Here is a 22,408-nt window from a genome sequence, read left to right as displayed (position 1 = left end):
ATTGGTTGTTGAGGAATGCACATCATTGTTACCTTGCTAACCCCTCTTTGACCACCCTTCACCGGCGTGTTCCAAATGTGTGGTTTGTGCCACAAACTAACCGCATCCCTGGTGAAGATGAAGACATGCAAGATGTCCTCAATGAAGAGCAACAAATCCAATAAAATCAACGTCAACAAGAACAACAACAAGAACAACAACAACAACAACAACAACAACAACAACAACAAAAAGAATAAGAGCAACAAGAGCCTCACTCTCAACATCAACAACATCAATTCTCCAACCCCGACATTGAGGCTTTGAGTGCCCAAATGAAGGGCATGCAAATTCGAATAGAGGGGATGTACGATCAAGACTTTGAGGCAATTTACAACTAAATGAGAGGCATCTCTGAAATACAACAAGGTATGTTTCTCTAACAACAACAACTCTATGATGCAAGTGTTGACCGTGGGGAGATCACCCCCGCGGTTAACTACCCGTATTTCTCTCCTCAACTCAGTCCCGTACCATCTTGGGGAGATAATGGGAGGGCTACCTACCTATATTGGCAAGGACCTCAAGGGTCCAACACGAGACTCGCACCTTCCCAGATGAGCATGGTAAATATGATTACCGTGTGCCCGGTGGAAGCGACTGTAGGGTTGATCCTAACTACCCCTATGTTGATCCCACCCATCCGTTGCCACTAGAGTTGCTCGAGCAATTCGCTCCCTTGGCCCCTTGGCAACAAGATAATTTTAGGAGTCACTATGGTTGGTCACTCGGTTACACCGGGGGATGGGATCCTTATGGTCCCCCATCCGGGCTCTCCCATGATTGGGAAGATAGTAATGATGGTGCCGGGCCTAGTGGTAACTAGTTCCCCTTCTTTGTGCTTTTACCTCCATCCCTTTTATTATGTGATCTTTTGTTTTGTATTTATAGGATGTTGAGATGTATTTTTGTTTAGCTTGGGGGAACACTAGTCTAATGGAAGGGTCTCGGTGTACAATTTTGTTGTTGTTGGATGTCCTTGATTTTTCATGCCTTGATGATTTATGTTTGGTTATCTTGATCTATGAATGATGTTATTGAGTGTTGTTGTTTTCCATGAGTATATCATGTTTTTCTTCTTGAGATTATTTTGATGTCTATTTTGATGATGATTGCTCTTTGATGATGAGTTGATGATTTTGTTCCCTTGAAGTCAAATCCCTAAATCCAAAACCCTTAAATCCAAATCCCTTTGATCCAAATGATTGTAGCTTTAGTGCATAGTTGATTTGCTATTTTGAGTGTATAGTTGATTTTGATATTTTGATTTTGATTTTGTAGATTAGTTTCATTTTGTTACTTTGTCTTTTTAGTTTCATTTTGTTACTTTATCTTTTTATTTTTGATTTTGCTTTCTTATTATTTTGTTTTGAAGTTACTAGCCATTTTCTTTGTATATAGTTCCTTTTTTCATTTTTTCAATCTCACTTGGTTTTGACAATTCATGCTAATGCTTTATTGGAGCTTTATGGAGGTGGTATTTCCTTTACCCCGCTTTTCTTAGCTTAGCTTGGATAACCCGGTGAGATCTTTCTCATTTCTCTCTCTTCTTTCTCTTCCTTCTGATCTTCTATTTATACTTTCTCTTGGATTCTTAGTTTAGGTTTAAATTAGGAGAAGTTGAACGGTTCGAGGATGTTTACTTTGTAACACCATAGGTGTTTGGGGTCATTGGCGATGTTGTCGAATGACCACTTGTATGACGATTAGGATTTATATGACATGCATGCATCTTTGCGCTTTTCTTTATCTTTTCCATTTTCCTTTTCTTCTCTTTTCTTTTTCCTTTTCTTTTCATTCTTTTCAAAATGCAAGAATACAAAAATACGATTTTAAGGCTTTCTTTACGTTTTCTTTTCATGTTATGCTTATGTTTTGGACATAATATCATCAAAAATTTTTCTTTTGAATGGATGGTTTCCTATGTGGTATCAGTGTGCACGATTTGAGAGTATGTTTGGTTGATTCTAGGATAGAGTATGCTAAGGTATTGTATTTAGAACTTTTGGGACCTTGAAGTCGGATTCTAATTGTTTGTGGAAAATTGGAGTTGCTCCCTTTGGTTAATTTGAATCTAATAGTGAGTTATTGCTACCACCATGTGAGGTTTCATTCTTTTCAAGACTTCTACATATTTTGCATGAGCGGCACATGGATCCTTGACTATTGTATGCTTTATCTAGAACTTGACACTTATCTCCCGAGATCACGACCGAGCCATTTAGGAAGGACAAAGGCATCTTTTCGGGGTGGTAATTTTTCCTTTTCTAGGATAGTTTTCTTTTCTTTATTTTCGGTTTTAATTTTCCTACTTGCTAATCATTTGAGCCATAAGCCTTCTTTTCAAGCCATATCTTTAGATTTTGAGCCTTTTGTTTCATTCTTGTTTCCATTCATGGTTTTATGAAGCGATTGATCATTATTGTTGGAGATTGTGGTGGATTAGTTAAATATTGGTTCTTATAATGTAAGCAAGTCTGTGTTGTAAATATCTCGTGAATAAAAGACAAATGCCTAGTTGAAAAAGTCGTCCATAGTTAAAAGAGGTGAGGACAATGCAATAAAGTGAAAATATTGAAAAATGAAAAAAATGAGAAATAGCAAAGCAAATTCAAATGCTTTGGCAAAAGTGAAAAAAATGTGAAAAATGAAAATATTCAAAAATATTTTGATGTAAGTATATTTCTCCCTATTTTAAGAATTGAGGACAATGCTTCATTTTAGCTTGGGGGGAAGCGTTCTTACGCTTTTTGTATATATTTTTGTGATTTTGGCTTTGAATAAGCTTGGGGGTGTTGGTGTTTTTGTTTGGTGATTTCTTGATTATGGTGTTGAGGATTGATCACCCTTTGCTTCACAATTTAGGTATACCACCAAATTTTAAATTTTAGCCTACCTTCACCCTTTTCGCCCTTACATTACAACCCTTTCCTAGACCTTTTGACCTTTGTGGTTGAGTCACAAGTCGGTGGAGGGAGATGTGAGTCAAGCCTATAGAGCAATGTGCAATAGTTAAGATGTCGAGTAGCCTTAAATCTCTTTCTTTTTCCGGTTCCTTCGAGGAATCATTGAGATGCTCGCTAGAGGTGGATTTGAAGCTAATTGGGGGATTGTGGTAAAATGTTTTGAGATGAAGGTGAATTGTGTTTCATTAGTTCTCTATGCTTAGCATATTTTATGTTTCAATCAACCTTGGATATCTTGAAACGTGCACTCCCTTACTTGTTTAGAAAAATTCACATCCATTTGTGTTTGTTCATTTGCAAAAGTCCACTCACGAACATTTGTTTTCTTTCCTTTTCTTTTTGCTTCTTTTTCATGCTTTGCCTTGTTTTTTTTGGTTCGTGAGAGTTATTGGTTAATCTGTTAGGAAACCCTTACGAGAGCATCACTCGTCCTCTACGGCGATCTAGGGTTTTAAATGGCTTGTTGTAGCTAAAAACAACCGTGATTCCTACGAAAGTGAGTCTTAGTGCATATTCCTATCTCTTTCTTTCTTTTTTCATATTTGAATAAGTCTTTCATCCTATTTCTTCTTGCTTTGTTTTGCTCGAGGATGAGCAAAAGTTTAGCTTGGGGGAGTTTGATGAGTGTCATTTATGACACTCATTTAGCTTTTTTGAGGATGATTTTTCATCGCTTTTACATCTCTTTTACCTCTTTTTCTTTAGCTTTACTTGTATTTGCTTTTTTTTTGCATTTTCCTTGGTTGATTTCTTACTTTCTTGCATTTCTTAGTTTATTTTGCATTTTCTTCTTTACTTGTTTGCTTTTCTTTGATTTTAGGAAGTTGGTGATGTTTGAGGAGCTCATTGTCATTCTCTCGGGGTATACAAGGCTTAGGTTGCATCCCGGTTCCCCCTTTTGAAGCTCAAAAGTAAAGGAGTACAAGAGTCAAGTATTCGGGGCCGTACTCTCATGCCGCGTGGACATCAAAAGACGGTGTTGAACCCACTGTAAGGGCTTCAAGTGACTGCCTCACCAACATGCATCATGTGGAGCGCACGGGGGCATCTTCGAGCGCACCAAGCTATTTCCCCTGCTCCTAGGGCGCGGCCGCGTGCGAGGGAGGAGCGGCCGCGCAGGTGCCTGGAGGGGCCGCGCGTCTCTCCTCCCCCTGTTTCCGTACCCATTTTGTTGCGGCTGCGCTTAGTGGTGAGAGGCTGCGCTTTTTAAGGTATCTTTTGGACGTTTAACTAACTTCTCCTTAGTTAGTTTTACTATATATAGAATTCCTTCATTTTCTAGAGGGAGAAAAAGTTTTTAGCCATAATTTTGACCATAATTTTAGGTTAGTTGAGAGTTTCTCTCTCTAGTTTTAAAGTTAGTTTTGGAGTAGATCTAGAGAGAGAAAGTGAGAGATTTCAATGGTGATGTGAGTGATTGATGATACAAGGGTGACCATTGTGTTGAAGATCTTCTTTATTATCAATGAGAATTTCTAACACTATCTCATCTTATTGTTTTGTTTAGATTCATGTTTGTTTGATTTGGTTTTGATGATTGATCTTTATTAGTGTAATTGTTCTCCATATTTTGTTGTTTCTTGATTTCTTTAGTTATTTGTTGATAGTTGATCATTCTTGAGTAGTTGTTTGGCTAGGGATTGGGTAAAACTTGTATGATTGATTGATTTGGGAATTGTGTTGATTGATTGTTGAGATTAAAGTGATTAATGTAAGTTTGCATGTGTGTAATTTGATTAAGCCTTGAGAATTATGCTAGATTGCATTGTAATTGCTAATGATACGACCAATTAATTTAGGAATTGCAATTATCGGTTGGTTTGGATTGTGATTCTCCTAGCTTGTTATTCCTAGAGACATCTAGCTTAACAATTAGATGATAGCTCTTTGATTCCAATTGATAGCTCTTATCATTAGACTTCACAACCTTTGATTGGCATGTTATTCCCAAGTTGTTGTAATTGTTATGATTACTTGTTGATCCCCATTCCCTAGTGTTTTATTTGTTTGGTTGGTAGTTGTTAGCGTTCCCTCTTTACCTTTGGCTTCGACCTAGCTTAGGTGCCCAAATTGAAAGCACTTGAACATAACCGTTCCTTTGGGTTCGACCCTTGACTTACCTCTATACTTATATTTAGGTTTGTTAAGTGTTTATAAATTTAGTTTGACTTAGGGAGGATTAGTCAACGACCTAGTTTTTCCCCTTGTCATCATCCTATTTCTACTTGATTTTGTTTTGCTCGAGGACGAGCAAATGTTTATCTTGGGGGAGTTTGATGAGTGTCATTTATGGCACTAATTTAGCCTCTTTTAGGATGAATTTTGATTGCTTTTATATCTCTTTTATCTCTTTTTCTTTAGATTTACTTGATTTTTCTATAGTTTGTGTTCTCCTTAGTTGTTTTCCTATTTTCTTGCATTTCTTAGTTTATTTTGCCTTTTCTCCTTTATTTGTTTTTTTCTCTTTGATTTCAGGAGATTGGTGATGTTCAAGAAACTCAATGGCATTTTCTCGAGGTTTATAAAGCTCAAAATGTAAGTCGATCTCTCCCCTTAAAGCTCAAAAGTGAAGGAGAGCAAAAGCCAAGTCTTCAAGGCCGCGCTCTTTAGCTACGTGGGCATTAAAATCAGTGTTCAACCCACCGTGAAGACCTTTGGAGACTGCCACCCCCAACATGTATCAAGTGGAGCGCACGGGAGCATCAACGACCGCACGAAGAAGCATTCCGTTGCACCCAGGCGCGGGCGCGCACGACACTAACGCGAGCGCACAAGCCTTGTTTACGGCCACGCAGGTGGGAGGTGTGGCCGCGCACCTCCTCTCCCCCTATTCCATACCCATTTCTTTGCGGCCGCGCATTGAGAGGAGAGGGCGCGCCTTTTGGGGTTCTGTTTGGACGTCTAACTAACTTCTCCTTTGTTAGTTTTACTATATATAGAATTTCTTCATTTCTAGAGAGGGAATCAATTGAGAATAAGCTTAGCATTGAATTAGAATTTGTAATAGATTGGAATTTTAGAGAAAGAAGCTCAAGATTTTTGATACTTTGTTCTTTGATTCCAGAGAGAAACTTGGTATTTGATCATTGCTACATTTTGATATTAATTCACTTTGATTTTGATCAAGGTTTTGTTAGAATTCTTTCCTTTTTAATGCAATTTTATGCTTGATTCTTGATATATTGTTGAATTTCTATAGTTTGTTTAATTTGATTGTTGATATTTGGATTACAATGTTGATGATGAAATTGATGATTAGTTAAGTTATGCTTTTCGATTTTACAATGTGTAGTGAGTAGTTCCTTTGCTAGGGTAGTGGTGAAGCACGTATGAGTGATAAGCTATAGCTAATTTGGAGGTTTTAGATTGATTTGATGATTTGATTAAATTGGTTGATGGAATTTGTGCATGTGTTTGATTTGATGAGAGTAGCTAACCTTGTTTATCAAGTTAGATTGCATAGTAGTTTTCAATGACACGAAAAATTGATTTGGAAGCTATCATTATCAATTAAACTTGTTTTGCAATTTTCTTTTAAAGTTTGTAAAGACATATAGCTTAACCCCAGGAAATAGCTCTTTAAGTGATTTTGATTGCAAATATCGTTTTACCTCGCATTGCTTGATTGATCAAACTCCCGACAAATTAGCAAGTTTATCGTGAGTGCAAGTGGACCCAAAATCCGTAGTGCTTTGATATTGAATTCTATTTGTTAGCTTTGATTGAGTTGATTTGCTAGCTTAGACCAATTAACCCTATTGTTTAAGATTTCGGAATAGCTTAACTAGAGACTTTAGCCTAATTAACCCTATTGGCTAAAGTCTCTAGTTAACCTATTCCGAAATCTTAAACAATAGGGTTAATTGGTCTAAGCTAGCAAATCAACTCAATCAAAGCTAACAAATAGAATTATATATCAAAGCACTAGGGATTTGGGATCAACATGCACTCACGATAAACTTGCTTATTTATCGGGAATTTGATCAATCAAGTAATACGAGGGAAAACGATATTTGCAATCAAAATCACTTAAAGAGCTATTTCCTAGGGTCAAGCTAGATATCTCTACAAATAATTTCAAAGGAAAATCGCAAAACAAGATCAATCGATAGTAATAGCTTCCAAATCAATTTTTCGTGTCATTGAAAACTACTATGCAATCTAGTTTGATAATCAAGGTTAGCTACTCCACTTCAAATCAAACACATGCACAAATTCCATAAACCAATTTAATCACATCATCAAATCAATCAAAAACCCCAAATTAGTTATAGCTTATCATTCATACATGATTCACCACTTCCCTCGCAAAGGAACTACTCACTACACATTATAAAATTGAAAAACATAACTAAACTAATCACCAATTTCATCATCAACATTGTAATCAAAATATCAACAATCAAACCAAACGAACTATAGAAATTCAACAAAATATCAAGAATCAATCACTAAAAGTGCATTACAAAGGAAAGAATTCTTACAAAACTTTGATCAATATCAAAGTGGATGAAGATCAAAATGTAGTAATCATCAATAACCAAGTTTCGCTCTCTAAAATCTAAGGAAAAAGTTTCCAAAATCTTGAGCTTCTCTCTCTAAAATTCTAATCAAAAGTCTAATTCTAATTTCTTCTCTAATTGGTTCCCTTTCTAAAAGTGAAGAAATTCTATATATAGTAAAACTAACAAAGGAAAAGTTAGTTAGACATCAAAAAAGAACCCCAAAAGGCACGCCTCTCCACTCAATGCGCGACCACAAAGAAATGGGTACGGAACAGGGGGAGAGCAAGTGCGCGGCCGCTCCTCTGCCTTGCGCGCCCGTGCCACCCTCATGCAGGCCCGCGCTTGGGAGTTGGGCAAGGCTTCCTCATGCGGTCGTTGATGCTCCCGTGCGCTCCACTTGATACATGTTGGGGAGGGCAGTCTCCAAAGTTCCTCACAGTGGGTTAAACACCGATTTTAATGACCACGCAGCTTGAGAGCGTGGCCTTGAAGACTTGGCTTTTGCACTCCTTCACTTTTGAGCTTCTAGGGGAGAGTCCGGCTTGCATCTTAAGCTTTATATACCCCGAGAAAATTCCATTGAGTTCCTTAAGCATCACCAATCTCCTAAAATCAATGAGAAGCAAACAAATAAAGGAGAAAAGGCAAAATAAACTAAAAAATGCAAGAAAATGGGAAAACAATTAAGGAAAACACAAACTAAAGAAATAACAAGTAAAACTAAAGAAAAAGAGATATAAACGCAACCAAAATTAAAATACCTATTCAAAAAGGGGCGTTGACTTTTCTCTCTTCTCCTTCCTTCCATGGCGATTTGATGCTACCGGTTTTGCTTCAGTTTCATCGATTTCAATGGGTCGAAAGAAGAAACAATCCACCCCTTTACCTCAAAATACACTTAATCAACATAATATAACTTCATTGTCTAATGTGAATAATGGTTTAAATCGACTGACTGCATTAGGGTTTTCTAGATCTGCTGCAATCCTAGAAGAATATGATGATCTTTAAGAGCTGGTCAATCCTCCTCCTCATCTGGTTAATCATACAACTAGAAAGATTATTAAGGCAGATTTGATAGCTCTTGAGGAATTTTATAAGTTAACTAGTGATCATTTGAAGAAAACCAATGGAACAGTGTCGAATGTTACTATTCCATTGATTTCTAGGCCCGATTCTACTGGAACCACTACTGGGGTTGATATGGGAAGAACATCTAAGTTGATTATAGGTGGTAATGCTCTCAATTTTGGTTCAATTGCAAGGAATGCAAATCTAGCAGTTCCTAGGGTTTCTACTACTGTTCCATTGGATTTCAGGCCGGATTCTCCTTTGATTCCTTCAGGAAATTCTCCTATTGGTGTTAATCAACCACCTGAACTGCTTAGGAAAGCTAATCAACCTCAGAATAGCAATCCATGGAATACAGTTCCTCAAGAGAAGCTTACTGCTAAGGGTATTAGTTTTTCATTTGTTGCTCCTGTTATCAAGGAGGGCAAGATTGTTGCTCAACTTCAGAATGCAGAATTGGAACAGGGCAACAATAAATGGAGGAACACTGTTGTCTTCTATGTTTTGGGGTATTATCCCACTATTGCTGCTGTACACAGGTACATTTCTGATAATTGGAATAGTATTCTTAAGCCTGACATTTATTGTCATGATGATGTTTATTATTTGCTTAAATTCCAAAATTCAGCTGATAAGGATACTATGTTGAATGCTGGACCTCATATGTTTATGGGTAGACCTGCTATTGTTAGATCATGGTCTTAGAAATTCATCTTTCATGATGAAGTTCTTAGAACAGTTCCTTTATGGGTTAAGCTCCCTAACCTGCCTCTAAATTTCTGGGATGTTGAGACTCTCAGTTGATTGGGTAGTGTTATTGGGGTTTCCATCTGTGTAGATGAGTGCACATCCAAACAAATGAGAGTCTCCTTTGCTAGACTTCTCATTGAGGTTGATGCTACAAAACCTTTTCCTTCTATTATCTGGGTTGAGAGTCCTACAGGTGAATTGATTGAACAGAAAATTATATTTGAATGGGCTCCACCCTTTTGCAAAAAGTGTAATAGGGTTGGCCATAATTGTGACATTCCTGCTAAGCCACTAGCTAAGAAAACAATTGTAAATAAGCAGTCTGCAAAGGAACCAATTATGGTTTGTGTTCCAAAAACTCAAACTATCCCTGCTCTTGTTGCTTCTGCACCTGCTCCTGCAGCTCCTGCAACTGTTCCCGTTGCTGCTGGTAGTTCTAGTAACGGTGATAACTCTGTTCATGGTGCTGCTATCATCACTCCTACTCCTACTGCTCACCAGCATAATTCAGATGGTTGGAGGCTAGTAGGGAGAAGGCATAAAAGTCATGGTTCTATTCAGGTTGCTACTGGAATAGTTAATTCAAACTCATACTTTGCTTTGGATAATACTATTAGGGTATTTCCTAACGGGAGTGACGGTAATCCCCCTCTAGGATCATGATAGTCCTTACATGTAACATAAGAGGTCTTAATGACCTCAATAAAGTGGCTAATGTGAGACATCTGCTTTATAAGAAGAGTGCATATGTTATTTCTCTTTTTGAAATAAAAATAAAGAAGAAGAATCTGTTGACTATTCAGAGAAAGATTGGTAGAGGTTGGGCTTGGACTGATAATTATTCTTAATCCCAGAAAGGAAGGATTTGGATATGCTGAAGGAATGATAGGCTCACTCTTACTGTTCTGGATGTTAATGAGCAGTATGTTCACTGCATTATTAGTTCTAAGGATTTCCAGAAGGAAATTGTTTGAACCTTTGGGTTTGGGCTTCATACTACTCATGATAGGAAGAATCTTTGGGCTGGTATTAAAGGATTAAATATCCCTAATCTCCCTTGGTTGTGTGCTGGTGACTATGAAGTCAGGGATTTTAGGCAATTTATTGAAGATATGGAGCTTTTTGAGATTAAGAGCAAAGGTTTCTTTCATCCCTAGTCAAATAAGGCTCACTCAGGACCTAGAACTTGTTCCAGAATTGACAGGGGCCTGGTTAATCAATGCTGGCTTGATCAATATGCTCATGTTGAGGCTATTTATTTGGCTCCTTCTTTGTCTGATCATTGTCCTTTGCTCTTTGATGTTTTTGCTTCTCTTCCTAGTAAAGGGATGCCTTTTAGATTCCTTAACCGTGTTGCTTCTTATGATGATTTTGAGGATGTTGTGAGAGAATCTTGGGATAGCCCTGGTCATGGTTCTGGTATGAGTAAAGTCTAGAATAAGCTGAAGCTTGTCAAAGCTAAAGTGAAGGACCTAAACTCTAAGCACTTCAGTAATGTGGATACTAGAATTGATGTTGCTCAGGCAGCTTTGGTGGAGGTGCAGGTCAAATTGAATGATGCCTTTGATCCTTCTTTGGTTACTGTTGAAAATGACTTTATTCAGCATGTGAAATACTAGAGATCTATGCAAGAGAATATTTATAGGCAAAAATTTAAGATTGATTGGATCATGTTGGGTGATGGTAATAATCACTATTTCTTCTCTGTTATGAAGCATAGGCAAAGTGTTAATAGAATTGATTCTATCTACACTTCTGATAATATTTTGCCGAAGAAACCTGATGATGTTGAGCATGAAATTGTTAGCTTTTATAAAAGCTTGACGGGTTTTGCTGCCAGCTCTATTCCTGCAAGTGATCTTGTTACTCTTAGAAAAAGGAAGCAATTTTCAGCTTCTGGCAAACAGTTGCTTACTGCTACTGTGACTACAGCTGAGATTGATGAAGCTATTAAGGGAATTGATGTCATTAAATCTCCTGGTATTGATGGTTTTAATTCCTTTTTTTTAACAAGTCTTGGCATATTCTTAAATCTGACATCTATGATGTTGTTTTAGAGTTCTTTAGACTTGGAGTAATAGGTAAATCCTGGAATTGCACAGCTATTACTCTTATTCCTAAAGTTCAGAATCCTTCTTTTGCTAAGGATTTCAGGCCCATTGCTTGCTATACAATGCTATATAAAATTATTTCAATGATCTTGACAACTAGGCTTGCAAGGATTATTGGGGAGGTTGTTGATGAAGCTCGGGCGGGGTTTATCCCTAGGAAGCATATTTGTGATAACATTCTCTTAGCTACCGAGCTAATAAAAGGGTATTCTCATAAGCATATCACTCCTAGATGCTTGATCAAAGTTGATTTGAAAAAGGCTTATGATTCTATTGAGTGGAGTTTCTTAGAAACTGTTTTGGCTGAGTTGGGTTTTCCTGCGATCTTTATTGGCTAGATTATGAACTGTATTACTACAGTCTCTTTTTCTGTTCTTATTAATGGCATCCCTTCCCCCCCTTTTGTTGCTAAGAAAGGGCTTAAACAAGGTGATCCTATGTCTCCCTTTCTTTTTGCTATTGGTATGGAGTACCTATCAAGATGCTTACATGAGCTTGATTCTGTCCCTGATTTCAATTTTCACCCTAGATATGAAAAGCTTCATCTTAGTCATCTTATGTTTGCTAATGATTTGCTTTTGTTTGCCAAAGCTGATGAATGTTCTGTTAAGTTGCTTCTTCAAGCTTTCAATAAGTTTTCTCATGCTTCTGGGATCTCTACTACTTTAGAAAAGAGTAAAGCTTATTTTGAGGGTATCTCTGATCATGTTCAGACTGTGCTCTTGTAGATTTTGGGTATGGTTCTTGGTTCTATCCCTTTTAGGTACCTAGGTGTGCCTCTTTCTTCCAAAAAGCTCACAATTAGGCAATGCAAACCCCTTATTGACAGAGTTACAACAAGGATCACTAGTTAGATTGCTAGGCATTTATCCTTTGCTGGTAGATTGCAATTGGTTAAGAGTGTTCTATTTAGCGTGCAGACTTATTGGAGTCAAATCTTTATTCTTCCCAAAAAGATCTTGAAAGAAATTGAAGCTAGGTTTAGGGTTTTCTTGTGGACTAGGCAGTCTAACCCTTCTAAGAAATCTCTAGTTGCCTGGAGTTAAGTTTGCTTACCTAAAGTTAGTGGGGGGTGGAATGTTATTTCTGTCCCTGAGTGGAATACTGCAACAGGTCTCTAAACTGCTGTGGGACATCACTCATAAGGCTGACTCTCTCTGGGTGAAGTGGGTGCATGTGTATTATTTCAAGAATAAAAACTGCTGGGAAGCTGATATTCCTAAGAAAAGTTCATAGGTTTTGAGAAGAATTCCCAAATGCAGGAAAGTTATTAATGATATTGGTGGCGTGGACAATGTGAAAAAGGGAGCTGGGGTGCAGATCAAGAAGATTTACAGACTTTTGAGACCTCAAGCTCCAAAAGTGCCTTGGAGAAGATTGATTTGTAATAGTCATGCATCCCCAAAGAGCATTTTCATTCTTTGGCTTGCTTTATGGAATAGGTTGATGACCAAAGACAGGCTACTGTCCTGGAATATTCATTGTGATCCAATTTGTGTTTTCTGTCTTGCAACTATTGATAATATTAACCATATGTTCTTTGAGTGCAGTTACTCTAAGCAGATCTTGCAGAAAGTGTTAACTCTTTTGAATTGCAGGAAAACTGTTTAGGGCTTTCTGCCAAGAAATTAGCTAGAGCATCAGATTCTGCAGGAAGACTAGAGCAGCTGGCAGATTGCATATGATGTTTCTTGCTGAAATAGTCTATGCTATTTGGATTTAGAGGAACAATACTACGTTTACATGATGTTGTTTGCTTGCAGACACTGTATTTAGGGATGTTGTGTTTAGGGTTGCTTGTAGATGTTCTGCTGCTGACATACATCTTCTCTTACTGTAATTGGAACTTTTGGTGTTTTTTGTTACTGTTTTTTGTAAATCTATTGTAGCTTGTTTGCTTGTAGATATTTGTGTTTGGGGCACTGTTCTTAGGCTTTTTGTCTGGTCCTTGCTTTTGGAACCCTTCCTAGAAGGTGGCCAATTGCTTGAGTCCAGTAGTTGTTCCTGGATCAACCTAGAACCCTTCCTAGAAGGTGGCTAGGTGTGATCTTGGAACTGTTTTTGTGGTTGTTTTGCCTGTTTTGGTCTTGTGGTGTTTGGTGTATGTTATAGCTTAGCCTTTTGTAAGCTATAACTTTCCTCTTTGGTAATAAAATTCCCTATTTACCAAAAAAAAAAAAAACGCAATTAAAATTCATCCTAAAAGAAGCTAAATGAGTGCCATAAATGACACTCATCAGTATTATGGACTAAATTAAACTGGATTGAACGTTTTTCATAAATAGGATACGAAATGAATGATTTTCGAAAACAAAAATGAATTATTTTTTAAAAAATATTTTAGAAAACAGAAGAATTCACGAGACTCTTTCACATTTCACTTCGTTCGATAATAAATGACTGGGTTTGGAGAAACGTAAGTTTCGAAAACGAAAGTTAAAGTAGCGATAGGGACGGAGAATGATTCAGAACGTTCTGCGATCCTAAATCATTCTTGTGACGCCGATACTTGCAAACTAGCATTAGTTAAGCAGATAAAAGAGTCACAAAAAGAGAAATAGAAGCAAAGCTAATTGAGAGGATTGACCAGATGGAAAAGAGTTTTCCCACGAAGGAAGTTCGCAAAAACTACATATCAGTCGGGTCTGAGGCCACCTTCTCTGAGGGAAACAGTCGACTAGCAAACCTGTTGGCATATCATAGGCAGCAACATTTGCAAGGCGATCCTCTTCTTCCCATGAAGGCTCAATGCGATCGAGCGAAGGCTTGGTTCCTACCTCGCAGCACCAAGGGAAGCCTTTCATTAAAAACCTTTTATGTTTCTACCCTTATCATTCATTTGGTAATCATTCACCCATTGGAAACAATTACCAAACTTTCTAAAGAGTCTGCATATGAGCCTAACAGACCCTTGTAGAAACTGAGAAAGCAAAGACCTCCCCTTTATTTGGTGGCCTCCTTCCAAATTAGTAGAGTACTCTCCTATGTGTTTCACGGATACTAAACGATATCCTTGGGGACATCGCTTAGAGGTAATGGGGGCGGGCATATCCACCTAGGCCCACAGACCTAGGGCTGCCCTTTCTCTCTGATTCACCTCCTCCCTGCTAGACTGGATTTCTAAAAACATGAGTTGTTTTCTTTTCAAATCTCTATAGCATGAGCACTGTTCCCTGCCCGCTTCAAAAGGATACTTGCTTGTTGTTAAGGTGTTGGAAGCTACTGAGCTCGGTTGTTCTAGTTAGTACACCGTTAAGCACACGTCTCTGAAGTAACCGATTTTGTTTGCTGCATTTTGTAGTGACGACCTCCACAGTGCCTCGTGAACGCCATCTGAAGGTAACAATGCCTCGCTATCTCCATTTGTTGTGACAATCTTCCACATCCTAGGGATCATCGTCGAAGACCGCTGCTTGTATCCATCTTCAGTTTTGATGTGACAATTTTCCACATCCTAGGGAACATCGTCGAAGGTGACCGTGCTTCGCCATCTTTAGTTTTGTGGCTGTATCTCGCCACGGCAGTGCCTCGCCGATGTAAACAATCTCCTCTGTACCTCAGGGCATCGTCGAAGGTGACCGTGCTTTGTCATCTTCAAAATCTTGCCTTTACTTCGACTCGATTTGCTATTGACAACCTTCACACCTTAGTGAAAGCTGTCGAAGACCTCGCTACCTCGTGATCCTCAGTTGCTAATGCTGAATATGTGCTTCCCCAATGCTTCGGTGCTTAACCAGTACGTCGATGCTTTTTACTTCGCCAATACCTCGACGTGGTTTAGATGTAACGAGCCGGCGTTTCGGTGCTGATGCTTTGCTTGTGAACTAATACTTAGGTGCTTGTGAATTAATACTTAGGTGGTTGTGTTTGAGAACCAATATTTAGGTGCTTGTGCTTTATAATGAGCCAATATTAGGCGCTTTAAGCCAATGAGATAATCGTAGTCAAGCCGATCACTAATTAAGATTGTAATCGAGCTGACTACTAATCATGTCAATTACTTTAGAGGCTAAATGACGTACAAAGAAGCCTAATTTGCTGAAGAGAGTCCTCATAATCTATCTATGGGGCCCACATAATCCGTCCCTGGCAGTGGCAGATGTATTGCACAATTCATATCTCCATCGCATCGCGATGGTCGTATCTTCAAATCTTTTTCCTTATTTGAAGCAACTTTCTTCAAATCTTCTTATCTTCACTCTTTGGAAGTGATAGCTTCTCATGCCTTGGAAACGTATCGTAAAATTTTATTCCTTAAGACTCTATCGAGCTCAAATTAATTTCCGTAGAGATCTTCCGTCTTGGGAAATTCACGATTATGACCAATCACTGTTCAAATGATGTGCTTGATCAAAACCCAAATGCGCTCAATCAATTAATATGATCGTAATAATGCCGATCTTCAATCAAATGTGATTGCAATCAGGCAAATTACTAATCAAATCAACTTCCTTTGCTAAGTTGTTTGCGTCTTTTGCTTTAAATCCTTTGTAAAGGTTACTCGTCCGTTAGGGACCTGGTGTACTTGCATCTATATTTTTTGGACTATAGGAATTTGCTCATGTTTATAATTATCTTGAGGTTGACCCAAGGCTTGGTACTCAACTTATTGTTGCTGGGTTTCAAAGAATCCGACTCACCGCAGAAAATAAAACTCGAGCCCAAGGAAAAAAACTCACAATTAGTATAACAAAATGCATAAATAACAAGAATAGAGAAAAGATTAAATTACCTTTGTAGTGTGCTTTGCTCAACCGGATGGAGCTCTTACTTGAGAAAGCCAAGTCTCACAAAGGGCGATGACCTCTGACGAAGTCCACCCACAACGCGACCCGACCTGTCTACTACTTGGAGGTTAGCCAAGTCCGACCAAAAAGATTACTCGAGTAATTAATGAGCTTATAGGTTTTCTCTCAAGTGGAGATGCCTAATTGAGCTCTTACTTAAGTGAACAATCCCATGGTATGCCTTGGCTATTTATAAGGAGTTCTTCCTTGTGAATTCTTCTCATCTTTCAATGTAGGAATTTTCATAAAAGGATCCCACGTGGAAAGAATGTTGAATTCAATTCCTAGTTAAATAAACCAAGGAATAACTAAGTAATAAGTGTCACATGGTTAGGTGAGGACCACTTCCTCACTTGCTCCACAAGGCAACTCACATGCATTATAAGCTAACCATGTAGGACCCAACCTTGAGCCCTAAGATGGGTTCGATTGGGCCGCCACCTTTTGGCCCGCGTCCATGACCCATTACCCGGGTCTGCATCCCTTGCTACATGGCGTTGCCAACGTGGCGCGTTGCCACGTGGCACGTTGCCAATGTGGCGTGCTTCCACATGGCGCGCTACCACTTGGTGGCTGCCATCGTGGCGCTGCAACGTGTGCTGCCACGTGGCGCACTTCTATTTGGCGCGCTTCCCTAGCATTTCGCGCGGCTGGGGTTTTTACTTGTTAGTTGAAGCATTTTCTCGTCTCGCCAATCCCTAAATTTTGGCTCGACTTTTAAGATTCGGTTTCGATTCTCTAAGCTCGGAATCCGATGACTTTGTTCACAATAATCGAGTGACTCATTAATTCCTTTTGGATTAATTTGTTGTGTCGGATCGTTAGTTGCTTGGGTATGACCCGAAGGGTTCAGTCAAGATTAACCTGTAATATTAATTATACATTAATATTACTGATCAGAAGCGGCCTCCACCTAGGCGTTCCGATCACTTGAACTTACTAAATAAATAGCTTTCTAATAGCTTCGAACCCTTTATCGAAATAATACACTTGTTCGAAGGACACCATTCCTTTCAATCTCCCACTTGTACCTCTGGACAAGTGCGCTTTTAGTGTATAGCCTTTTTCCTATGTCACTTAATGTCTCTTCATGAACTATAAGGTAAGATTATTCGTCATCCTTATTACGTCCAGAACTTTTTCTCGAAATCTGAGTTTGACTGTCAATAAGCAGATGATTTCTAAAATCCATCCGAGCACGACCATGCATTTTCACAGTCTCGCTCTTCGAGAGGCCTTGTAAACAACAAAGACATGTTCCTTATTATTAGTAGGGGGACATTCCTAGTCTTGTAATGTAAGCTTCTCTTACTAAGATGACCTAGCCGTCCGAGTGTTGCCGTTATAATCTCCATGTACGGCAGACGTTTGACTAACATCAAAACGGACTAGTACTCAAACAAGAAAACTCACAATACTCATGGTCGAGGAAAGAGGTTCCGATAGTTATAATGAGAAGTATACTTATGACGATTTTTAAATCTCTTAAATTATTCTCATAGATCGATCCAGTATGGTTCTAAACCAATACTTGTGCAAATGATTTATGATAATCATGTCCTTGTAGCACAAGAAACGGTGCTATAAATAAAAGTACACACTAATCTCAAGCGGTCATTAATCGTCCATCATTTAAATAACCTCAATTAGGGATAATTTTCCCTTATAATATTCAATTATCACTTAATAGGTGTTAGTTTATCCAAGACTGGTCTTGATACCCTATTTTGAATATTCTCAAAATCGAATGGACTCAATATTTAATCCTAAACCACAATTAAATAGAAACGGAGTGATTAAATTGCATGAAATTGAATTACTCCAAAACTTGAATGGTTCATCTTAGTGTTTTACATTAAAATGTTCAAAATTAATTAAAATACTAAATAGGGAAATCAAAGCCAATCTCCAACGTGCCTGATTCCCATTGCCTCAACATGCTTGTTGTGCTTCACTCGAGGTAGAGGTTTAGTTAGTGGATCGGCTACATTGTCATCCGTTCCAAATTTACAAATTCTGATTTCACCCTCTAATTTCCATTCTCTTATCACGTGAAATCGCCGCTTGACATGTTTGACCTTCTGATGTTCCCTTGGCTCTCTAGCCTAAGCAATAGCTCCGTTGTTGTCACAATAGAGGGCTATTAGACCCTTGATGGAGGGTACAACATCAAGTTCACCAACGAATACTTCAGCAGCTGCCAAGTATTCGGCTTCAGTTGTAGAATCAGCAGTTGTGCTCTTCTTGGCACTCTTTCAACTAAACGCTCCTCCATTTAGACAGAACACATATCCAGTCAGTGATTTGAAATCGTCTCTATCTGTTTAGAAGCTTGCATCGGTATAACCTTTAACAACTAATTCTTCTAAGCCACCATATACCAGGAATTTATCCTTGTTCATTTTCAGGTACATTAGGATATTCTTGGTCGCAGTCCAATGCGCCTCTCCTAGGTCTGATTGGTATCGGCTCATAGCACTCAAGGCATACGATACATTTGGCCTAGTACAAATCATGGCATACATGATCGATCCAATTAGCGAAGCATATGGGATCTTATTCATCCTTTCTCGCTCATCATGTGTCTTTGGACACTGCTTTTTGCTTAAGGTTATGCCATGTGACATGGGTAAGTGACTTCTCTTGGCCCCTTCCACCCTCAATCGTGCTAGTACCTTATCAATATAAGTACTCTGGCTCAATCTAATCATCCTCTTAGATCTATCCCTGTAGATCTTAATCCCCTATATGTACTAAGCCTCTCCTAAGTCTTTCATTGAAAAACATTTTCCAAGCCAGGCCTTTACAGACTCTAACATCGGAATTCTATTTCCAATGAGCAATATGTCATCGACGTATAAGACTAGGAAGGCGATGTAACTCCCACTGACCTTCTTGTAAACACAAGATTCATTTGGATTCTTGATAAAACAAAACTTACTAATGGCTTCATCGAATCACAGAATCCAACTTAACCTAGCTTGCTTTAGTCCATAAAATGGACTTTTTAAGCTTACGCACTTTCCCAGCATTGTTTTGGTCGACAAAACCTTCAGGGTGTGTCATATACACAGTTTCTTCCAAAATTCCATTGAGGAAGGTGGTTTTGACGTCCATCTGCCATATTTCATAGTTGTAATATGCAGCAATCGCTAGGAGGATCCGAACAGATTTAAGCATTGCGACTGGAGAAAAGGTTTCAGTGTAATCAATACCATGAATTTGTCAGTAACCTTTTGCTACCAATCTAGATTTTTAAATGAATACATTTCCATCTTTGTCGGTTTTAACTTTGAAAATCCACTTACATCCGATAGGTGTGTAACCCTCGGGTAAGTCAACTGAGTCCCAGACTTGAATTTCAAACACATAATCCATTTCAGATCTCATGGCCTCTTGCCATTTAGCAGATGATGTGTTCATTTTATATATATATTTATCCCCGTCCCTTGGTCGTAATTATTAGTGTTTTTGGCTCCTACGAGCCACTTTTATTACTAATTTGTGTTTTCTAGTGCTTTGGTAGTTTTGCTTGAGTTTTGTAGGAATTTGCGTACTTGGAGCATTTTCCCGGGTTTTTCGAGGAGCATCTACAAGTATTGAAAGACCGCGACCACGTTCGATAGCCCAAGACCGATTGGAGGTAGCAAATCGGTGACTAAGGGCTCAGTTTTGGAGATATGAGGCATTTGGGCCAAGTTGGAGAGCCCAAGGAAGAGCCTCGAGGCCCAAGGAGCCTCGCCCGGACCACAAGAGCACCGCCCGAAGGCGCGCCCGGCCGGGCGGGGCGGAGCAGTACCATGAAGGGTCCCGCGCCCGGAGCTCGCGCCCGACCGGGCGCGAGAAGACATATGAGGGAAGGAGGCGGGCCCGGTCGGGCGAGCCACTGCCCGGCCGGGCGCGAGGAAGCATTTGAAGAGGGAAAAAAGGCGGGCCCGGTCGGGCGAGCCCTTACCCGACCGAGCGCGTGTAGAATTAGGGAGTTTTGATTTCCGATTTGTTTTGTTTAGCGGTGATTGTCTTGCTTAGTATTAATGTGTTATTATTAGGCAAGATTAGGAGTCTTCTTCATTATTCTTACTCTAGTTTTTATTTTCTTCCTTCTCTCTACTTAACTTTCTCTCTCTAGACTTTATTTTCTTTCTTGTTCCTTAACTCTATTGTAATTCCGCCGTCTTGGTACGATTTCTCTCTTAATTAATCTCAGTATTTTATTCATTCTATTTTTCTTTCATGTCTTGTTTAAATATTATGTTTTGCTTAGTTTTAATTATGTCTGAGTAGTTTTCCTTCTAGGGTTTTTGGGGATCTGATAAATAATATGAAAGGGTAATTTTATGATTGTTGATTATTAATGCTTAATTGATTTCCTATTGATTGTTTTAATGCTATGCAATTAGATTTGGCCAGGTTTAATTGTATGAGTTTAGCAATATTGATTCGAGATTCGAGAGATGAGAATTGATGTTTAGGTTTAGTTTCAATAGGCAGATTAATTTATAAATGGTTAGGTCGAGATTCGAGAGATGAGATTTAATACCGGTAAATTAATTCTGTGATTGTAATACGTAGCGGAAGCCCTTTATGATCTGATTAATTAATGCATTGATGATTGATTATTGTGTTTTACCCTGGAATATTGTTTATTAGTGAACCTATGCCCTAGGCTTTATTATTATTGATTTCTTCCTTAATTATTCTCCTTAATCATAATCTTCGTAGTATAGTTTATAATCACAACAAATATTGGTTACTTTAATAATTTAGATTATAATAATTAATTAGGAGTAGAAAGACTTGTTTCCCTGTGGATTCGACCCTACTTCCCTATCTGCATAAGCTAGTGGACTTAGGTAATTATTTTTTTTATTAGGTGATACGACTTTAGCCTGTCAAAATTTGGCGCCGTTGCCGGGGAAACGGTTTTATTTTTTTTTCTAATTGTTTTTGTAGTCTAGATTATTTTTCTTTTGCCTGAAAGGACATTAGTTCTTTGAGGTAGTTCTAATATCTGTCTTTTTAGTTCTTTGTTTATGCCCAGGTGTTCCAGATCAGGTTACATTCCATTCGATCCTGAGATCGAACGCTCGTTTCATAGACAGAAGAATTTCTACAGGCAGATCTCAGCAGACTCTGGGAGTAATAATATTCCTAGAGATCCATTACCTACTTCTAGTGATTCAGAGCATTCTTCTGATTCAGAACTAGAGATGGGTACACCACCACCACCTCCACCTCGCAAGCTTAGTGATTATTCGCAACCATCGCTGACGGATTTTCCACATCTTTCTCCTACGCCCGACCTCGAGGGAGTCCAGTTCGAGATCAAGCCCCAATTCATAACGATGATAGAAAGAAAGCAATTCAGTGGAGCAAAGGGTGAAGATCCTAATCTTCACATTGCAGATTTCTGTCAATACTGCAATACTATTAGGCAGAATGGGGTAACGCAGGATCAAATCAGGGAGATTCTTTTTCCCTTTTCTTTATGTGGAAAAGCTAAATTATGGTTTAATGGTTTGAATAGAGCTGCACTTGGTATTACTAACTGGGAGACTCTTGCGTTGAATTTTTATAATAAATATTACCCTGCAGAGAAAACAGCTTTATTCAGAAGCGCCATCCAGAATTTTGCCCAAGAGGCAGATGAAGCATTATATGAAGCTTGGGAAAGATTCAAGGATCTGCAGAGGGAGTGTCCCCACCACAATTTGGCGAAGTGGCAGTTGATTCAAGCTTTTTACAATGGTTTAGGAAATGCATCTAGGACAATTTTAGATTCCGCAGCTAGCGGTAGATTTATGAATTTAAATGTTGATGATGCAGGTCAGGTTATCGAAGATATGGCAATCCATAATTCCCAATATGGGAATGCCAGAGGCTTTGCTAACAAGGGCAAGCATCATGTTGATTCAGTCACTTTATTGCAAGCCCAGCTTAATTCTATCTGTCAGAAACTAGATAATCTTAATACTAAAAACCCTAATTCTGTTGCTAATGTTTCTGCTGTTTCTAATAATGCTAATGAAGCTTTCTGTGAAAATTGTGGAAGTGTAGGTCATTTTGAACAAGATTGCAGGAGTTCAATGGAGCAAGTTAATGCTTTTCGAACTTACAAGCAAAATAACCCATACTCCAATTCCTACAATCCTGGCTACCGGAACCATCCCTACCTATCT

The 22,408-nt window shown here is 38.7% G+C and overlaps 1 non-coding gene across 1 annotated transcript; it reads right to left on the bottom strand.

Moving 5' to 3' along the window:
- Window positions 1-21,835: 21,835 nt before the first annotated feature.
- On the bottom strand, window positions 21,836-21,942 carry LOC145590447 (small nucleolar RNA R71). The gene has a single exon (XR_014102042.1). It is a non-coding gene; the product is annotated as a small nucleolar RNA R71 (small nucleolar RNA).
- Between the last annotated feature and the right edge of the window lie 466 nt (window positions 21,943-22,408).

The sequence above is a fragment of the Chenopodium album genome, chromosome 17 (genome assembly GCF_948465745.1).
Source record: "Chenopodium album chromosome 17, dcCheAlbu1.1, whole genome shotgun sequence".
In the NCBI taxonomy this organism is placed as follows: domain Eukaryota; kingdom Viridiplantae; phylum Streptophyta; class Magnoliopsida; order Caryophyllales; family Amaranthaceae; genus Chenopodium; species Chenopodium album.
Note: the sequence above shows the minus strand (reverse complement) of the source record. Positions and strands in the feature narration are given on the sequence as shown.